The sequence below is a fragment of the Staurois parvus genome, unplaced genomic scaffold, assembly GCF_062004578.1.
Source record: "Staurois parvus isolate SC_StPar_1 unplaced genomic scaffold, SC_StPar_1.0 ptg001488l, whole genome shotgun sequence".
NCBI lineage: Eukaryota > Metazoa > Chordata > Amphibia > Anura > Ranidae > Staurois > Staurois parvus.
The window spans coordinates 145,650-163,282 of record NW_028319284.1 but is presented as its reverse complement, the minus strand read 5'-3'; the positions used below and the strand labels follow the sequence as shown (position 1 = coordinate 163,282).

At 42.4% G+C, this 17,633-nt stretch overlaps 1 pseudogene; it reads left to right on the top strand.

The window, feature by feature from the left end:
- The first annotated feature begins 2,930 nt into the window (after positions 1-2,930).
- Positions 2,931-7,968, top strand: LOC149435572 (E3 ubiquitin/ISG15 ligase TRIM25-like; annotated as a pseudogene).
- Positions 7,969-17,633: the final 9,665 nt, after the last annotated feature.

Sequence of the window (17,633 nt, the reverse complement as noted above, 5' to 3'; positions counted from 1 at the left end):
AAATGGAGGCCCACTCCATAAAGTTACTCTGCCCAGTCCAACCTTTTCACAGTTACTCCAACCACTCCAACCACACAACAGTTACTCAAGACACTCCACCCAGTTACTCCGCCCACTCCAGTTGTAGACTACTGGTGGAGGCAAGAACACTTCACACAATTTCCCCAGAAATTGTAGATTTTCTAGTTCTTATTATTATTATAGCCAAATTTACCACCCTAACTCCTCCCACAGTTTTTACACTACATAGACAGTAATATACGTGCGGATTGTTCCCGATTGGTGTGCTATTACTTTGTGGAACGTTTTGCCAAATGGTTCACGAAATGTCAGCGTTTTTGTGGTGAAATTGGTCCCATAGGAATGAATGGCGGAATGTTCAAAACTAGAGTGGGAGCTGACAAAAGCTAGAGTGTGAGCTGAAAAATCAGGACATGATTTCTAAACTGCCATCACTCCCTCATTTTCAAGCCCACCTACACAAATCTTATATCAAAACGTTCAGCTATCCCTGCTGCCACTAAAAATGTCCACGGCAATTTCTAAACTACGACTGTGCCTTCATTATTAATATTTCAGAGACATACTATGCATCAAAATGTAGGTCTGGGTCTTGTGATTCTCACAATATAAAGCTCTTTGCTGTAGGATTTATAGTTTTTACTCTGCCCAGTCCAACCTTTTCATAGTTACTCTAGCCATTCCAACCACACAACAGTTACTCAAGCCACTCCACCCAGTTACTCCGCCCACTCCAGTTGTAGACTGGTGGAGGCAAGAACACTTCACACAATTTCCCCAGAAATTGTAGCTTTTCTAGTTATTATTATTATTATACAGTTTTTATATAGCGCCAAAGGGTTTGCTCAGCGCTGTACAGTAGCAAGGGGGACAGAACATGAGACAAGACAGTAACAATACAATACACAAGGGGTTTGAGGGCCCTGCTCTTTCGAGCTTACAATCTAGGAGGAAGGGGAAGGTGGTACAGGAGGAGATGGCTGTGGGGGATGGAGTGGTGGGAGGAGTGGAGGAGGTTAGTTGTTAGGTGAGGTCGGGTGTTAGGTGAGGTTGGGGTAGGCTTCCCTGAAGAGGAGGGTTGTCAGGAATCTAGGAATGACCAGAAAGGTGTGGACTGACACAGGGAAACGCAGGTCTCAGTTACAGTATAATACAGTTTATTATTAGCCACCCAGATATATATATATATATATATATATATAAACACACAGTGAGCAAACCAACCTTCCACTAATCTTAGGAGGTGCAGGAATACAGGCGTAGTCAGGGCTGGAGAGGTGGAACGGTCAGGCCGGCCGTAGGGTTCTGTAATGACCGTTTGGTGGTACCTCTAGCGGTCCCCAGGACAGGATTCCCCAGGGCGCGGAGTCTAAGTCCCAGTCTGCTTATTCACCAGGGCCCCTGATGGTGGGGATGGACTTGGAGCAGACAGAAACCAGGTCGCGGCCCCTGAGTACACCTGCTAGTGGTAGAGGGATCCGCCAGAGGTATGTGCAGGTAGAAAGCCTGATGTGAAGAGGCAGAAGGTGTGAGCAGGGACCGCTGGATCCGTGCAGAATGGATGAATGGCAGAGTAGTTAGCATGGTCAGATGGGCCAGGTCAGCAATGTGCGGGCAGCAAGGTACCAAAGGAGCAGGCAGAGAATGGTCAGGGTCACAAGCCGGGTTCAGTAACTCACGGGCAGCGTGGTACAGGGGATCAGGCAGAAGGATGGTCAGGCAAGCCAGGGGTTCAACAGGAGACGGTCAGCAGAGGTCAGGATCAAGCAGGGTCAGCAACGAAGCAGGAACACAGGATACCAGGTACAGAGGCTCATGGGAAACCATACACCAAGGCCCAGATCACAGGCCTGGTCATGCCTTAAATACACCTTCTGCAATCAGCCCCAGGTTTGGCTGATTGCAGAAGTGAGTTTCTGGCTGCTGAGAGCACCCGCTGGTCAGCTCTGGTACTGCAGCCCACACGGCAGGTGAGTCCCACCACCAGTGCTGAGTCCATTCCTGACAAGGGTTTTCAGGGTGCGCCTGAAGGTGAGGAGGGTAGGTGACAGTCTGATGGATTGGGGTAGGGAGTTCCAGAGGATGGGGGAAGTCCTGGAGAAGTCCTGCAATTGGGCATGGGAGGAGGAGACCAGGGAGCTAGAGAGTAGGAGGTCCTGTGAGGAGCAGAGGGCACCGGTAGGGTAGTATTTGGGTATCAGGTCAGTTATGTAGTTCGGGGCGGCATTGTGAATGGCTTTGTAGGTCAGAGTTAGCAGTTTGAATTTGATGCGTTGGACAATCGGGAGCCAATGAAGGGATTGGCAGAGGGGGGAGGCAGATGTGGAGCGGTTGGTGAGGTGGATGAGTCTAGCCGCTGAGTTTAGGATCGACTGGAGTGGGGATAGCGTTCGTTTGGGTAGGCCAGTGAGAAGGGAATTGCAATAGTCCAGGCGTGAGATGATAGCTTTTCTAGTTATCTGTTATTATCTCTTCTGTTGTGACACGTGATGCATTAAATCTACTTTGAATAGGCAACGCCTGTGTTTTGTCTCTCATTTTACTCTGCATTGGATATACTGTACTTCAATTTGTATTGGGATTCAAGTTTTATGGATTGTATATTTGCGCTTTTATATGTATTTTATCTTGAGTAACCATTGAATAAAGTATTGACTGTGTACAGTAATAGCACTGTTCTTTAGAAACATTCTGACTACAATTATGCTGTGATTTACAGATAGCCAGACAAAATAGCATTTTCAGAAATAATATGCAAAGGCTGCTCCCATATTTCTCCCATGACAGGTCTATTTTCAATTGGCAGTGTTGACTGCATGTGTTAATGTTCAAGCTGAACATTTTGTGAATGTCTCCCGCCCTTCTAAGAGTAACATTTTCACTTTCATTTCTGCTTCGCTCGTTTCAGCATGGCGTCTGTCAATCTACAAGAAGAGCTGGACTGCTCCATCTGTCTGGACATCTATAAAGATCCAGTGTCACTAAGATGTGGACATAACTTCTGCCAAGACTGTGTGGTGTCTGCACTGAATGCACAGAAGTCCAGACTGTATACTTGTCCCGAATGTAAAGCTGAGTATGCCGAGTGGCCTCTACTAGAGAAAAACAGGAAGCTACGAAACATAGTGGAAGGTTTCCTATCTATCCAGAGAGACCAGGAGAAGATATTATGTACGTATTGTGTTAAATCTTCTACACCCGCTGTTAAGACCTGCCTCCATTGTGAGATCTCTCTGTGTGCAGAGCACCTGGAGGCCCACAACAATAACTTGGATCATGTTTTAACAGAACCCACCTCCTCCTTCGGTAATAAAAAGTGCTCCATCCACAAGAAACCTTTGGAGTTCTACTGCTGTGAAGATACTACTTGTCTGTGTACCTCCTGTTGTTTGGTTGGAAAGCACAAGGGACATGATGTGATTCTTGTAGAAGAGGCTGCCGAGCAGGTGAAGGAGAGACTAAAAAATGCTTTGGTTAAACTTACTCCACTGGAAGACAAACTTGAAAAACAAGTTCGAAGTCTGCAGGAGCACAAGAAAAAAGTGCAGGGGAAAGCACATTCTGAAAAACAACAGGCTACCAACCTGTACAAAGATATCAGAAGACAGGCAGAGGTCCAAGAGAAACAAGTCCTAAGCGACATCTCCAAGGTGGAAGAACATGTTTTACTCAAAGTCTCTGATGTGATCAAGGAGGTGGAATCACAAAAGAGCAAGCTGTCCAAGAAGATACGTGAAATGAAGAAGCTGAGTGACATGACTGATTCAATAGCTCTTCTGCAAGAACAGCAAGCAAATGTAGATGAAGCTTCTGAGGGCCAAGATGTAAAAGTCAATAAAGATCTGGACATCCCTGGTCTGGATGAGGTTTTGGTTATGTTGACTTTGCATAAATCCATTACTGATTTTGTGAACAAGGCAAACTTGAAAGTTTCTTCCCATATAAAAGAGGCTTCTGACATGTTATTGGATGTCAACACTGCCCATATGAATGTGGCTTTATCCCATGACCTGAAGGTAGCATCATTTTACACAACACCTCAGGTCAGGTCAGAATTACCGGGGAGATTTACATTCTGGAGTCAAGTGTTGAGCACCAAGAGCTTCTCCTCAGGAAAACATTTCTGGGAGATAGAAACCAGTCACTTTGGACTTTGGACTGTGCGAATTTAAGGGGTGTGCTACCCTAGCATGGAAAGGCAACAAGAAAGGTCTGGTATTGGAGAAAACAACAAGTCCTGGAGCTTACGAATTGCTCCGAATAAATATTTAGCTATGCATAATTCAGAAACACAGGAAGTTCCTCGCACGTCTCCCTGCTTGAGATATGTCGTGTACCTGGATTACAAGTCTGGACATTTGTCCTTCTATCAGCTGTGCGATACCATCCTACATCTGCATACCTTCAAGGCAACCTTCACCGAGCCCCTGCATGCTGCATTCTATGTGGATGATGGCGCTTGGGTAAAGATAAAAAGTTAAAAGGGGTACTCTGCTTTCTGACTGGTGCAAAACAGGTTCCAAAGTTTGAATTTGTGTATTTAAAACCTGAACTAGGTTTTTTATTGTATACTCACATTGGAAATTACATGATCTCGTAAGTATGTATATCTCATACTGAGAGTTCGCTGTGGAAGCTCTCAATGACTGTAGTAGTAACTGCTATTACAGTGATCGTCACTGTCTTCTGGGTCTTGTGGCAAGCAGCTGCCCCATTCCACACTGATCTGCTCACGTGGCACTGCTCATCTCCCATTCACAAAAGACCTTGTATTTTTTCAATGAATACAAGACTGAATTAACTGAAGAGGAGGGATGGTGATATCACAATCTCCACCTCGTCCATTCAGAGAACATCATGTATTCATTAAAAATGAAGAGGACAGTGGTGATCAGTGTAGTACAGTAGCAATGATTGGCAGCTTCGACATTAGCTCCTCAGGTATGATGTGCATACTTACATCGGTCTGAGCTGGACCAATCAAAATATGCAGTGAAGATCATACCTGAAGTTCAGCATCAATGATCTAAAGTGGTTGTAAACCCTTACATATACCTAGTGAAGTGACTGACCTTATATGATAGACAGGGGTGAAACAAATCCAAATACGTTCCAAGGAATTGTTGCTGTATTGTCTCCCTATATATTGTAAAGGGCTGAGCAAACTGTTGGTGCTATATAAAACCTGTATAATAATAATAATAAGTTGTACCTGTTTATTTGCAGCCATTTGTTCTGTACATCCTTGTAAAACTCAGAGATGAAAAGGATTATTCAAAGATTCACAGAGCAGGGGTGGGGAGCTGCAGTTGCACACTGTATAAGAGCTCTGAGAGCTGATTGGAGGAAAGGGACTCCCCCCCTTCACACAGCATACAGGAACAGAACTGAGGCTGTCAATCACAGGCTGTCTGCTGGAGCTCTCTCCCCTGTCACCTTTTTAGCTCTTGGTATCAGGAAAACATGTCAGAAGTGACTCATGCTGATAACAGAGGAACAAGACAGCAGAAAAACGACACATAGAGCTTTGGAGAGAGGCAAGTAAACACTATAGAAATATGTTCTTTGTTCAGATTTCATGTATGAGGTTTACAACCACTTTAAAGCTGACCTCTGGGGAAAATTTTAAACTACCCTTGTAGGTGGGGCTTTCCCTGCACTGCAAGGGTTAAATGCTCTTTAATCCTAGGGTACCATTAAAAGCAGCTTCACTTAACATATCCTATGCTATGGTTGTGGGGGGCCCTCGGCATCCTCACTTATAATGCAGACTACTGGTCCTGCATTGTATGTGTATGTGATGATGTAAGAGTGCCTGCAACTCATGGAGTGCTGAAGAGAAGTGGCTTTCGGCGATCGGCTACATGGAAAGGGAGAAGCCTGCAGGTGGAAGGAATAAGGTAAGTAAAACTGCATTTAAAGGTACCCTAAGGCCTGGCTCACACCTATGCGTTTTTAGTGATTTTTTTTATTGCAAAAACTCACTACAGTCCATTTAACATAGTTTCCTATGGGACAAGTTCACATTTATGCATTTTCAGCCGTTGTATTTTTGGAAAGGATCAGGGACTTGTTTTTTTTCTGCAGCAAATTGCAACATGCATAGGTGTGAACCACGCCTTAGACAAAAATGAGCATTTAACCCCTGCGGTCCAGGTTGAGCAAAGGTCATTTTAAATTTTCCCAGCTTTATCTAGTATGCAGAGATTTCCCTATGCAGCAAGTGACCAGGGGCGGACTGACAACTCATGGGGCAATAGGGGATCATGGGGCCCCTGTGTCCTTGCCCAAACTCAAAAAAGCCTATGAAAAAGGTACCGGGGGCATCTCATGGGGCCCCTTACTGACCCTGGGCCCTTGGGCAGTGCCCGAGTTTCCAAATGGTCAGTCCACCCCTGCACGTGACTTTTCTATATGTGGACTTTTTTCTTTAGGATGATTTATCCAGATATAGGGCTGGATTCTGCACTTACCCCTGGTTCACATATCCGCGTTCCTGCGGTCTGCGTTTTACGCGGACACAAGAGCCCATTCATTTGAATGGACTCCCACGCCCCAGGACACCCAGTGAAGAAGTCCCTGCACTTCTTCTGAAAACGCAGCCCGCATGGGAACCTCGGTTCCCAGTACATTTGCGATTTCCAGTGCGGGCGGAGTGCCATCAGAACTAATGGCACCTGCCTGTGGGTCCGCATTTCTCTGTGCGGGTGGTGCGGCTGCACTGATTTTTTAGTGCGGATCCGCAGCAGCACCACCCGCACATATGTGAACCTAGCCTTAGCGTATCAGTGTCTGGATTTGTGGAAGATGATAGGCACATTAACCATTAGCCGCCCGGCCAATGGCCGTTTGGCGGCTTCAGATGTGTATCTGCATTCCGGGTGCACGCCATTTGGCGTGCTCCCGCACATGCGCCGTTTGCGCTAGTGCAGAGCGGCGCAGCAGTGCGATCTGTCATCGGCCGTGCACCTCGGACACAGCCGATGACAGATCCGAGTACCGGCTCCCGTTGCTGGTACCATGTGACCTGCCGTGACCAATCACAGCAGGTCACATGACAGTTGTATACAATGGATGGCTTCATTCATGATGCCATCCATTGTATACTAGTGCCTAGCTGTGAATGGTCACAGCTAATCACATGCACATGTCATGTGATTAGCTGTGACCAAATCACAGCTAAGCACAAAAAAAAAAAAAAAAAAAAAGCTGAATGAATCGATTTCATTCAGGTAAATGCTTGCTTATAGCAAAGTAATTCTTTGCTATAAGCAAATTGTGTAAAAAAAAAAAAAAATACTGATCACTTCCCCAAAGTAGTACAATGTTACTATGGTAACATTGTACTATTTTGGTCATAGTAAAAAATGAAAAAAAATCTAAAAAAAAATAAAAAAAAAAATGTAACAAAAAAATAAATATAATAAAAAAATTTAAAAAAATTTAAAAAAATATATATTTTTTTTTTTTTCATACTGTCACCAGTCAGTGTCCCTGTTCACCGCCATGCCAGTTATATGATGATGCTGTACTGCACTGGTGACAGTATGTAAAAAAAAAAAATAGTGAAAATAATTTTTTTCATTTTCCGAAAAATTATGACAAAAAAATACAACTTCAAAAAACTCGCCATGCCTCTTAGGAAGTACGTCGGACTGTCTACTCTGAAAAAAGGGGTCATTTGGGGATATCTGTACTATTCTGACATTCTTGGACCTCAAGAAATTAGATTGGCCGTCAGTACTTCAGGATTGATCAATATTCAGATCTATACCATAGTTTGTGAACTCTATAACTTTCCTAAAAACTAAAAAATACATCCTAATTTGGGTTATTTTCACCAAAGACATGTAGCAGAATACATCTCGGCCTAAATTTATGAAGAACAATTATTTATTTGTAAACTTTTATAACAGAAACAAAGAAAAATGTGGGTTTTTTTCAAAATTTTTGGTCTTTTTTTGTTAATTTAGCAAAAAATAAAAACCCCAGTGGTGATTAAATACCACCAAAAGAAAGCTCTAGTTGTGTGAAGAAAATGATAAAATTTTAGTTTGGGTACAGTGTTGTATGACCGCGCAATTGTCATTCAAAATGTGAGAGCGCTGAAACCTGAAAAATGGCCCGGGCAGGAAGGTGTAAAATTGCACGGTATTGAAACGGTTAAAAGAGCCATTACTGAGAAAGCACATTGACTGGCATTGCCTTTTGAAAATGCTAATTATCTGGCTGTTATGCTGAGTTTTAGCCCTCATGGACTGGGACGTATTTTGGCTGGAAAAAGCCCCCAAAACTAGTGGGTTTCTAGGGGAGTTTTTTAGCTGTAAAAATGCTCTAACGATGAAAAACGCGGTAAAACGACGCAAACTGGCATTTTTGGACTTTTTTGACCAAAAAGAAAAATTTTTTTGGTAAAAAAAAACACAAAGTTTTTTAGCTGTAAAAATGCTCTGATGAAAAATGCGGTAAAAAGCAGCAAACCGGTATTTTTGAACTTTTTTGACCCAAAAAATTTTTTTCTGTTAAAAAAAAAGTTTTTTAGCTGTAAAAATGATCTAATGAAAAATATGGTAAAACGCCGCAAACCGGCATTTTTTGACAAAAAAAAATATTTTTTTTGGTAAAAAGAAACACAAAGTTTTTTTAGCTGTAAAAATGAGCCAATGAAAAACGCAGTAAAACACCGCAAACTGGCTTTTTTGACCAAAAAATAGATTTTTTTTACTAAAAAAAACACATTTTTTTTAGCTGTAAAAATGATCTGATGAAAAACGCGGTAAAACTGCCATTATATGACCAAAAAAAATATTTTTTTTGGTAAAAAAAAACAAATTTTTTTAGCTCCTCCTCAGCCTTTCCACCCACTGCTATCTCCTGCTGTGTAAGCAGATGGCTGTGTCTGCAGGTTTATCCTCTCACCCAGAGATTTAGTGCAGCACAGCTTAGGAGCGGGATAAACCCTGACTCCTGTTCTCCTCTCTCCCTCCTGGCAGTGCAGATTTGAATCCAATCAGAAGGCAGAAAAGAAGGAGCCAATGGGAGCATCAGTAATGACTCATTGTGCGGGCACCATGGATGATGGGAATTGTAGTTCTTAAAGGGATGTTTCACCACCCTTGTCAAATGACGGCTAACAAGTTCTTGACTTCAGCTCCCATAGATCCCTGATAGTGGAAGATTTGGAGCTTCACCATTTTTCTGGGCAAATCTGCTGAGAGGGGGTCAGTTTTAGAGAGGAGAGCAAAGGATATAGGCCTACTGTAGGGGTCTGTATTACACATCCACGGGACCAAAACCATGTAGAGGAGCTAACGGACATTCTTCTGTGCCTGTCCATCTACACCAGAGAGAGAGAGGATGGATCTGTTTTGAGCCTGCTAAGCTGCCCCAGAGACTGAACTTCAGAGAGAGAATTGCTGTGCCTCCAGAATCTGCAATGACCACAGGAATCTGAAATTGTAAATGAACTAATTTCCTGCGAGGGGCTGAACTACACCTCTTAAACTCTTGCCATACACATTACACTCTGCAGAGAGCGTTCTTACCCAGATGTTCATATACATCCACCACAAACACTTAAAGGGGCAGTTGATGTGCACCATCTAAATAAGGGCCCCACCGAAAGCCGACCAACATTAACTATTAGGCGCCAGATAATTTCAGCTGCCTTAAAGGAGTACTCCATACCTTGGGAAAGCATACTCATACCGGCTGCGAAGTTTATATGCAAAATGATGTATCCATTAACGTTTAAGCTGACTTTGTCTGTTAACTTCTCAGTTAAAAAAAAAACTAAACATGTTTGTCTCCAGAATGTGGAACCTGAAGGTGGATGCAGTGGATGCCCTGGTGGCACTGTGGGATCAGTAGCCCTGATATATGCCTTTCTTCTGAAACATTTATCTTTTGAGGTAAAGAAACACATGCATTACAGTCATTTTCAAAGCTCCAGATTGACCTTGGAGAGCGTGATTTGCTAGCCGACACTCCATGACCTCTGCCAAATCTGTCAGATCTGTTATCTCAAGGACTGATCTTTCATCCTGATTTTTGAAGTATACACCATAGGATTGTAAAAGACGTGGGACACCTTTGGGTGCCTCAAGGGGCGCAGTAACGAGGCTTGCTACATTTGCCACACTGAACAGTGGGTGTGGGCAAATTGCATTAACAGTGGGAGGGGCTTAAAGGGGTATGGTTAAATAAAACTGAACAGTTTCAGTAGAGCAGTGGACAGTGTCAGTAGGGCAGAGGTTGGTGTCTCTAGGGCAGTGGATGTTGTCAGGTTTTTTTTTTGTTACTGATTTTTTTTAAATATAATTTTTTTCTACAATATTATTTTTCACAATTGTTAGGAACCCTTGGGGGGCTTTGGTGAAATATAAGGGGTCTAAACAGACCCCTGATGTCTCACTTTTGACACAGAGAAAGGGACTAAGGACAGAGTTTCCCTGGTCCCCATCTCTAAATGACTAGGAAGCACTCTGGGCTGAGCAGCTTCCTGTTCCAGCTTCCATGTGAGTGAAATTAAACAGAGGATAACAAAAGATAAAATGTCTGATCTCTGATGCCTTCACTTTATCCAGTATCACTCACATTGTAAGAGAGAGAGAGAGACAGTGACCAAAGCATCTCATCTATTTGACAAGTAAAGCAGCACTTATCTGGGGTCTGTGGTGTCTGTGGCTGCAGTGATACCCGACATGCGGTGATAGGGTCTCCTCCCCTGCACCTCCTCTTCACGGTCAGCTAACCGCCCCCCTGAAAAATGCCGCCCTAGGCAAACGCCTTGTTTGCCTCATGGCAGATACGCACCTGAGTATACTGTCTTCAAAAATTGCTAGAACGGAATATTGCCTTATAAACCACAATCTATTTGGGCTCATCTGTCAATCATGTGACAGAGCTCAGGCCTGGTGTTTGTCAGCTACACTTGAGCACTGTCACATGGGAGGAAGTCACAGCCCACCAGCTGTCAAAATATCCAATTAGTGGCTGCGTCTGATTGGGTGCAACCACTGTTTGGCTGACATTTCTCTGCCTGACTTTTTCAATCAAAGGATGTCAGGCGGGAGGGGGATGACAGGACGACCCACTAAGCAAATTTCAGCCTGTTCATCACATGTGTTTTAACCTCCTCGGCGGTATGATTCTTTCCGATTTTTTGTGCTGAAAGCGGTACCATTTTTTTGCATGGAAATATGTAGTTTTTTATTGTAGGCTGTAATTTTTAGGAATAACTCACTGAAATCTGTCCGAACAAGAGTCTATTAAACATCCCGGGTATGATAAAATTTGAAACATGAAATCATAAATTATAATTTAATAAATAATCATAAAAAATAATAATATAATAATAATAAATTTAATTCAATAATATAATCAAACCAAAAACACTGAAATTTGAAATACAGAGGCAAATTCGCACATCGCTGAGCAAAGTCGCAAAATCGTTTTCAGTGTCTGATGACCAATTTCCCCACAAATCAGTATCACTCAATTCTGCAAGTGGTTCTGATTTACTATCGCTGTTCTAAAACCGCTTTTGACGTAAAGAGACGCTTTTTGGACGCCATGGACTTTTCTCAGTTTCCAGGCAGAAAGAACATTCAAAATACAGGCAGGACACAGGACAAAGCAGTACGGACAAAATATATGTGAAATGCATTGAAACAGCAATGACAGCAAAAATGAAATTTTTTAAAAATTTCAAATTTCCCACCGGTTACGGCGCCCGTACGTCCCGACGTCACAGGGCGCGTAACACAGAAGCCGGATGCCGGCATCGGCCGGAGGAGATGGCTGGGACGCTGCAGGGGACACATCGTGGGAGTGAAGGACAAGGTAAGTGCTGCAGGGACCCCCAGAGCAACGCCGCGTGGTAAGCCCGAGTGTAGCTCGGGGTTACCGCTCTTGGTATAGAAATTTTACCCCGAGCTACACTCGGGAATACCGCTAAGGAGGTTAATGAGTTGGTAGGGCCCCTTCACATAGGCACTGTTACTTTGCCCTGCATTCATTGATAAATATCACAACAGCAACTTTTCCAGATAATTGTATTTAGAATGCTTGTTGAGCACGTAGAATCTATTCAATTCAGCTACTACAATATGTTATAACAAAAGGAATTAAATAAAATCACATGCATGATACTGACATTCTACTTCTCATACATCCCATGAAAAGAGGAATAGATACTACATAAAGAATCCCAACAAACCTGTGTGTTCACAGAAGCCACAGAGCTCTCTCGAAGGCCAGGGAACAAGTGTTTGGATTACAGATTAGATCTACCTTATATGGGAATCGAACTTGAGTAAAGTAGATAGCACAGTACAGGAACCGGGCTCAAAATACTAGAACTATATTTCATGCTGAAATTCCAGTGCATTCCTGTTAACACAGACATGATTCTCTAAAGCAGAGGCCTTCAAACCTTTCAGTACAAGGTCTTTAAACTTTTCAGGGTGAGGGCCACATCATATATTTTTTACTAAATTTTCATGAGCTGAAAAAAAATCGGTTTTATCAATTAACAAATCAGAACAACAGAAAACATTCCAAATAAACTTAGAACTCTTCAGAGTCTTCCCTTAAGTCTAGTAAGCACAATGAGAAAATTAGACGTAAAATACCACTTTTGAAGCGATTGGTTGATAATCTCATCGTTTGTACACAGTTTTCAAGAGCCGATCATGACAGTTAATGCAAAATTATCCAAAGTGGCAAGCACAAAAATTGTTCTTGTACAACACCAGAACAAATGATTTTCATTTAATCGGTACAGTATTTGTCCAAAAAAAATCAACCAACCAAGACCCTGCATGCTCAAAAACAAAAGAATGCATTACAATACAATACAATACATTAACCAGGGGTGAGCAACTGTGGTCCTCCAGCTGTTGGTGAACTACAAGTCCCATCATGCCTCTGCCTTTGAGAGTCGTGCTTGTAACTGTCAGTTTTGCAATGCCTCATGGGACTTGTAGTTCTACAACAGCTCGAGGGCCACAGTTGCCCACCGCTGTATTAAACTATTTTCGAAGTTGTATTCTGTCGTACAAGAATTTTCGTAACTTTAGTAACCTCTTCATTTTCAATATGACACTAGCAAGCAAAAAATATGGACGATCATACGTCCGATATTCTCATCATGTGTACGAGGGTTTACATTACAGTCCCCTTCAGAGCACCCTTACATCACAGTCCTCCCTACAACAAAGTCCCCATCAGAGTCCCCTCTTATATCAGATGGCTGGATAAAATCTTGAAGTAGGCCACATTTGGCCAGAAGAAGTTAGTTTGGAGACCACTGCTTTAAAATGAAACTGCCTAAATAAATAGTTGAAATATACACACAGACCACTTTATTTACCAAAATACTTGTAAATCTTATCAGCCAGTGGTGTTATTCACACGCCCCTACCACACTGCATAGCCAGGATGGTATCAGCACTATCAAAACACTGCAGCTCTGCAGCATTTTGTGTTCCAAGCCGCTTGATCAAGGTTTCTCAACCAGGGTTCCATGAAATACTAAGGTTCCTCCAGAGGCTGCTAGGGGTTCCTTGAGCAATGAGCAATTTCTGCCTCTCAGATAAGTTTCCACTGACTTCCATCGATCTTTTTAGCTCTCTGTAAGGGGGTAATTCTTCCCAATGATCACAAGTGTAAGGCGCATTCTTCCCACTGACCATCACACTAATGTATCATGAGTTGTAGATAGTCATTTTAGCAGGGGTTCCATGAGACCAGAAAGTTATTTCAAGGGTTTTTTTGTTTTGAAAAGCTTGAGAAAGGCTGTTCTAGGCCTTGCACTGGGATATAAGAATTGCCACATTGATGGCTTTCCTAAATACTACCCTCTTTGGGGCAATGGCCTTTGAATGGCTTCTGAAGGTTACAGAAGCTCCTTTCGATTGTCCTGGACTTGTTCTTGTGCCAAAAAAATGTTCCTTCACTCGCTTAATTTTTTTTAGACAAAGGAAAAAATAGGAAATGCAAAAAGTGAAAAATAAAACCGTTTAAGCAGCAGAACACAATAACATAAGGGAAAAAATATACAAACACTTAAAAGAATTAAAATAAATGGCCCCAAATATCAATAACAAAATACCCTCTAATTTTTCTAAGCATCTAAATGAAGTTTCATATACATATCAACGACAAGATTGGTAATTTTGCAGCAAAATCGGTTTTGCCAGAATCATGGATCCATTCTGCTTTGAAAACCTACCTACCTATAAAATAAAACCCTGGATACATGTAGGAAATAGCTACAGTGGTGAAAATAATTATACAGGATTTATATAACGCCAATAGATTTCTCAGCGCTTTACAATATAACGGGAGACAATACAGCAACAATACAGTTCAATACAAGAGGGTTAGGGGGTCCTGCTCCTTGGGGCTTACAATCGAAGCTATTTGATCCCCTGCAAATTTTGTAAGTTTGCCCACTTACAAAGAAATGAAGGGTCTATAATTTTTATCATAGGTGTATTTTAAATGATAGAGACAGAATATCAACCAACAATCCACAAAAAACACATGATATAAATGTTATAACTTGAGTTGCAGTTCAGTGAGTAAAATAAGTATTTGATCCCCTACCAACCAACAATAATTCTGGCTCCCACAGACTGGCTATGTGCTCATGTGGTACACAAATTAGTCCTGTCAATTTAAGAAGGTACTCCTAACGACAACTCATTATGTGTATAAAATACACTTGTCCACAGATTCTTTCTTCTACTCAAACCTCACCGCCATAGGCAAGACCAAAGAGCTATCAAAGGATGTCAGGGACAAGATTGTAGATCTGCACAAGGCTGGAATGGGCTACAAGGCCATCAGCAAGAAGCTTGGTGAGAAGGAGACAACTGTTGGAGCGATTATTCAGAATGGAAGAAATACAAAATAACCATCAATTGCCCTTAGTCTGGAACTCTATGCAAGATTTCGCCTCATGGGGTATGATCATGAGAAAAGTGAGGGATCAGCCCAGAACTACACGGGAGGAGCTTGGGAATGATCTCAAGGAAGTTGGGACCACAGTCACCAAAGAAACCACTGGTAACACAATACGCCGCCATAGATTGAAATCCTGCAGTGCCCACAAGGTCCCCCAAGAAGAAGGCACATGTACAGACCCGTCTAAAGTTTGTCAATGAACATTTAAATGATTCAGAGAACTGGCAGCAAGTGCTGGTTAGATGAGACCAAAACTGAGCTCTTTGGCATTAACTCAACTTGCCGTGTTTGGGGGAAGAACAATGCTGACTATGACCCTAAGAACACCATCCCTACAGTCAAGCAGAGGTGGAAACATTATGCTTTGGGGCTGTTTCTCTTCTAACGTTACAGGCTGTCTTTGCCACATTGAGGAGCCAATGGACGGGGCCATGTATTGTAAAATATTGGATGAGAACCTTCCTCCCTCAGCCGAAACACTGAAGATGGGTCCTCTAGCATGACAATGACCCAAAACATTCCACCAAGGCAACAAAGGTGTGGCTCAAGAAGAAGCACGTTAAGGTCATGGAGTTGCCTAGCCAGTCTCCAGACCTTAATCCTACAGAAAATTTGAGATCTGTTAAAAAGAGTGGACCAAAATTCCTCCTGAGATGTGTGCAAACCTGGAAACCAACTACAGGAAATGTCTTACTTCTGAGCTTGCCAACAAGGGTTTCTCCACTAAGTACAAAATTATGTTTTGCTTGGGGATCAAATACTTATTTTACAAATTCTGCAGAGCATCAAAGAATATTTTTCCCCACTGTAATTTTATGAAGATCATACTGAATTAGGTACTGTTCTCTTAAAACAATTTCATCTTGAGATCTTGCATGCTATTAGGCTGAATAACTCAACATTTACATATGTTTTTCTCATTAAGTTATTTCAATTAAATCTTAGCACCTGAGTTCCCAGCTCCACCCACTTGCAAGGGCCATTACAAGGGCTATCATTTGCCATAAGGTACCATTGTGTATACAGAACTTGTATCAATTAGTTAGTAAGCAAGTATGATGAATAAGACTTCACAGCATTTGTAAGCAGACCTGGGAGCCTCCTAATAGCTATTCCTAGCAATAAACACACAAATAATAGGAGGTTGTGATACATATCAGGATATGTTTTGTAAGAAGTCACTACTGCAGCATAGATTTTGATTTGCATTTCAAGAACGCATATGTACAGATTATCCCTAAGGTTCACCAAAAAAAATCCTGATCTTGCCCCTGCATTGAAGGGTACATAATTTTCAGTTCAGGACCAGGCTATTTAGGGTTACCCTAGGAGGCACTTATGAGTGAATCCAACTTTGGAAGCACTCCTAGCCATATGGATATTTTTCAGATTTCTAGGTTTATAGGTTGGGCAGCAGAACACTTAGCTTGAGTTCACATATATGCGGTGCGGTATAACGCATGTGATTTGCACAGGAACCGCACCACATTCCTGTGCAAATCGAATGTTATTTGTGTGCGGTGCGATCGGAGCCATACATTTTGTATGGCTCTAATTGCAACGCATCCACACCAAAAATGTACAGGACCCTTTTTTGGGTCCACACTAGAATCGGATCGCATGGGTATTCACACCTATGTGATCCGATTCTGCACATTGCACCATGGTTTGCAGACCGCTTTCGGGGTGTTGCTAACTTAACATACACACCCGCAGTGGTTCGCATGAACGGGGTGCGATTCTGAAGCGGTGCGGAATTCGCACAGAAAACGCTACAAATTCCGCACCGCATCAGTGTGAACCCGGGCTTAAGTGAAGGGTCCCAGCATGTTGAAGGATGAACGCATGGTTTCCAGGGAGATAGTTGCACATCTATGACCACACTATGGGGGTTATTTAGTAAAACTGGAGGGTGCAAAATTGAGTGCAGCTCTGCATAAAAACAGCTTCCAGGTTTTATTGACAAAGCTTAATTGAACAAGCTGAAATTAGAAGCTGATTGGCTACCATGCCCAGCTGCACCAGATTCTAAGTGGATTAGGTTTAGTAAATCCCCCCATGTCTACCTGCAGTACCAGTCTACTGTCATACCTGGTTTATGGTAGTCCAGAGATACACATTAGCCCTTTAGTCTTCCTTCAGCGACCTCGTATAACAAACGTTAAGATTTGTCACTGCCTTTCTACCAGAAGTTTGCAGGAGGAAGGAGTTCCATTGTGATGTCAAGAGAAGCAAAAAAAATGTATACACCACAAGAAAAGGGACTTGGAACTCAACATAAAAAGAGATGGGAAACAATCGCAAGCTAAACTGTATATGTCAAAAAGGGAAGTTTGTTTGAAAAAGGACAGCAAGGAACCTTGAAGATTAACATTTTATGTCACTATCAGTGTGGACTTCAGCAGAAGAGTTCTCAGGATCAGATAGGTGAGTTTGTTATGTAGCACTACCCCCTTAAGAGTTGCTAGAGATTTGGGTCCCCCTATAGTCCTGCACAGCCAGGCAACACGCATTTCCTTCCAGACTTGCATTCCAGAGACAGTAAACAGTCCTTGAGCTTGTTTTTTTTTTTTATATTATTAAGGGGTAAATAACTTAGATGGGGATGAGGGGTACATGGGATGCCCGAGGAACTGTAA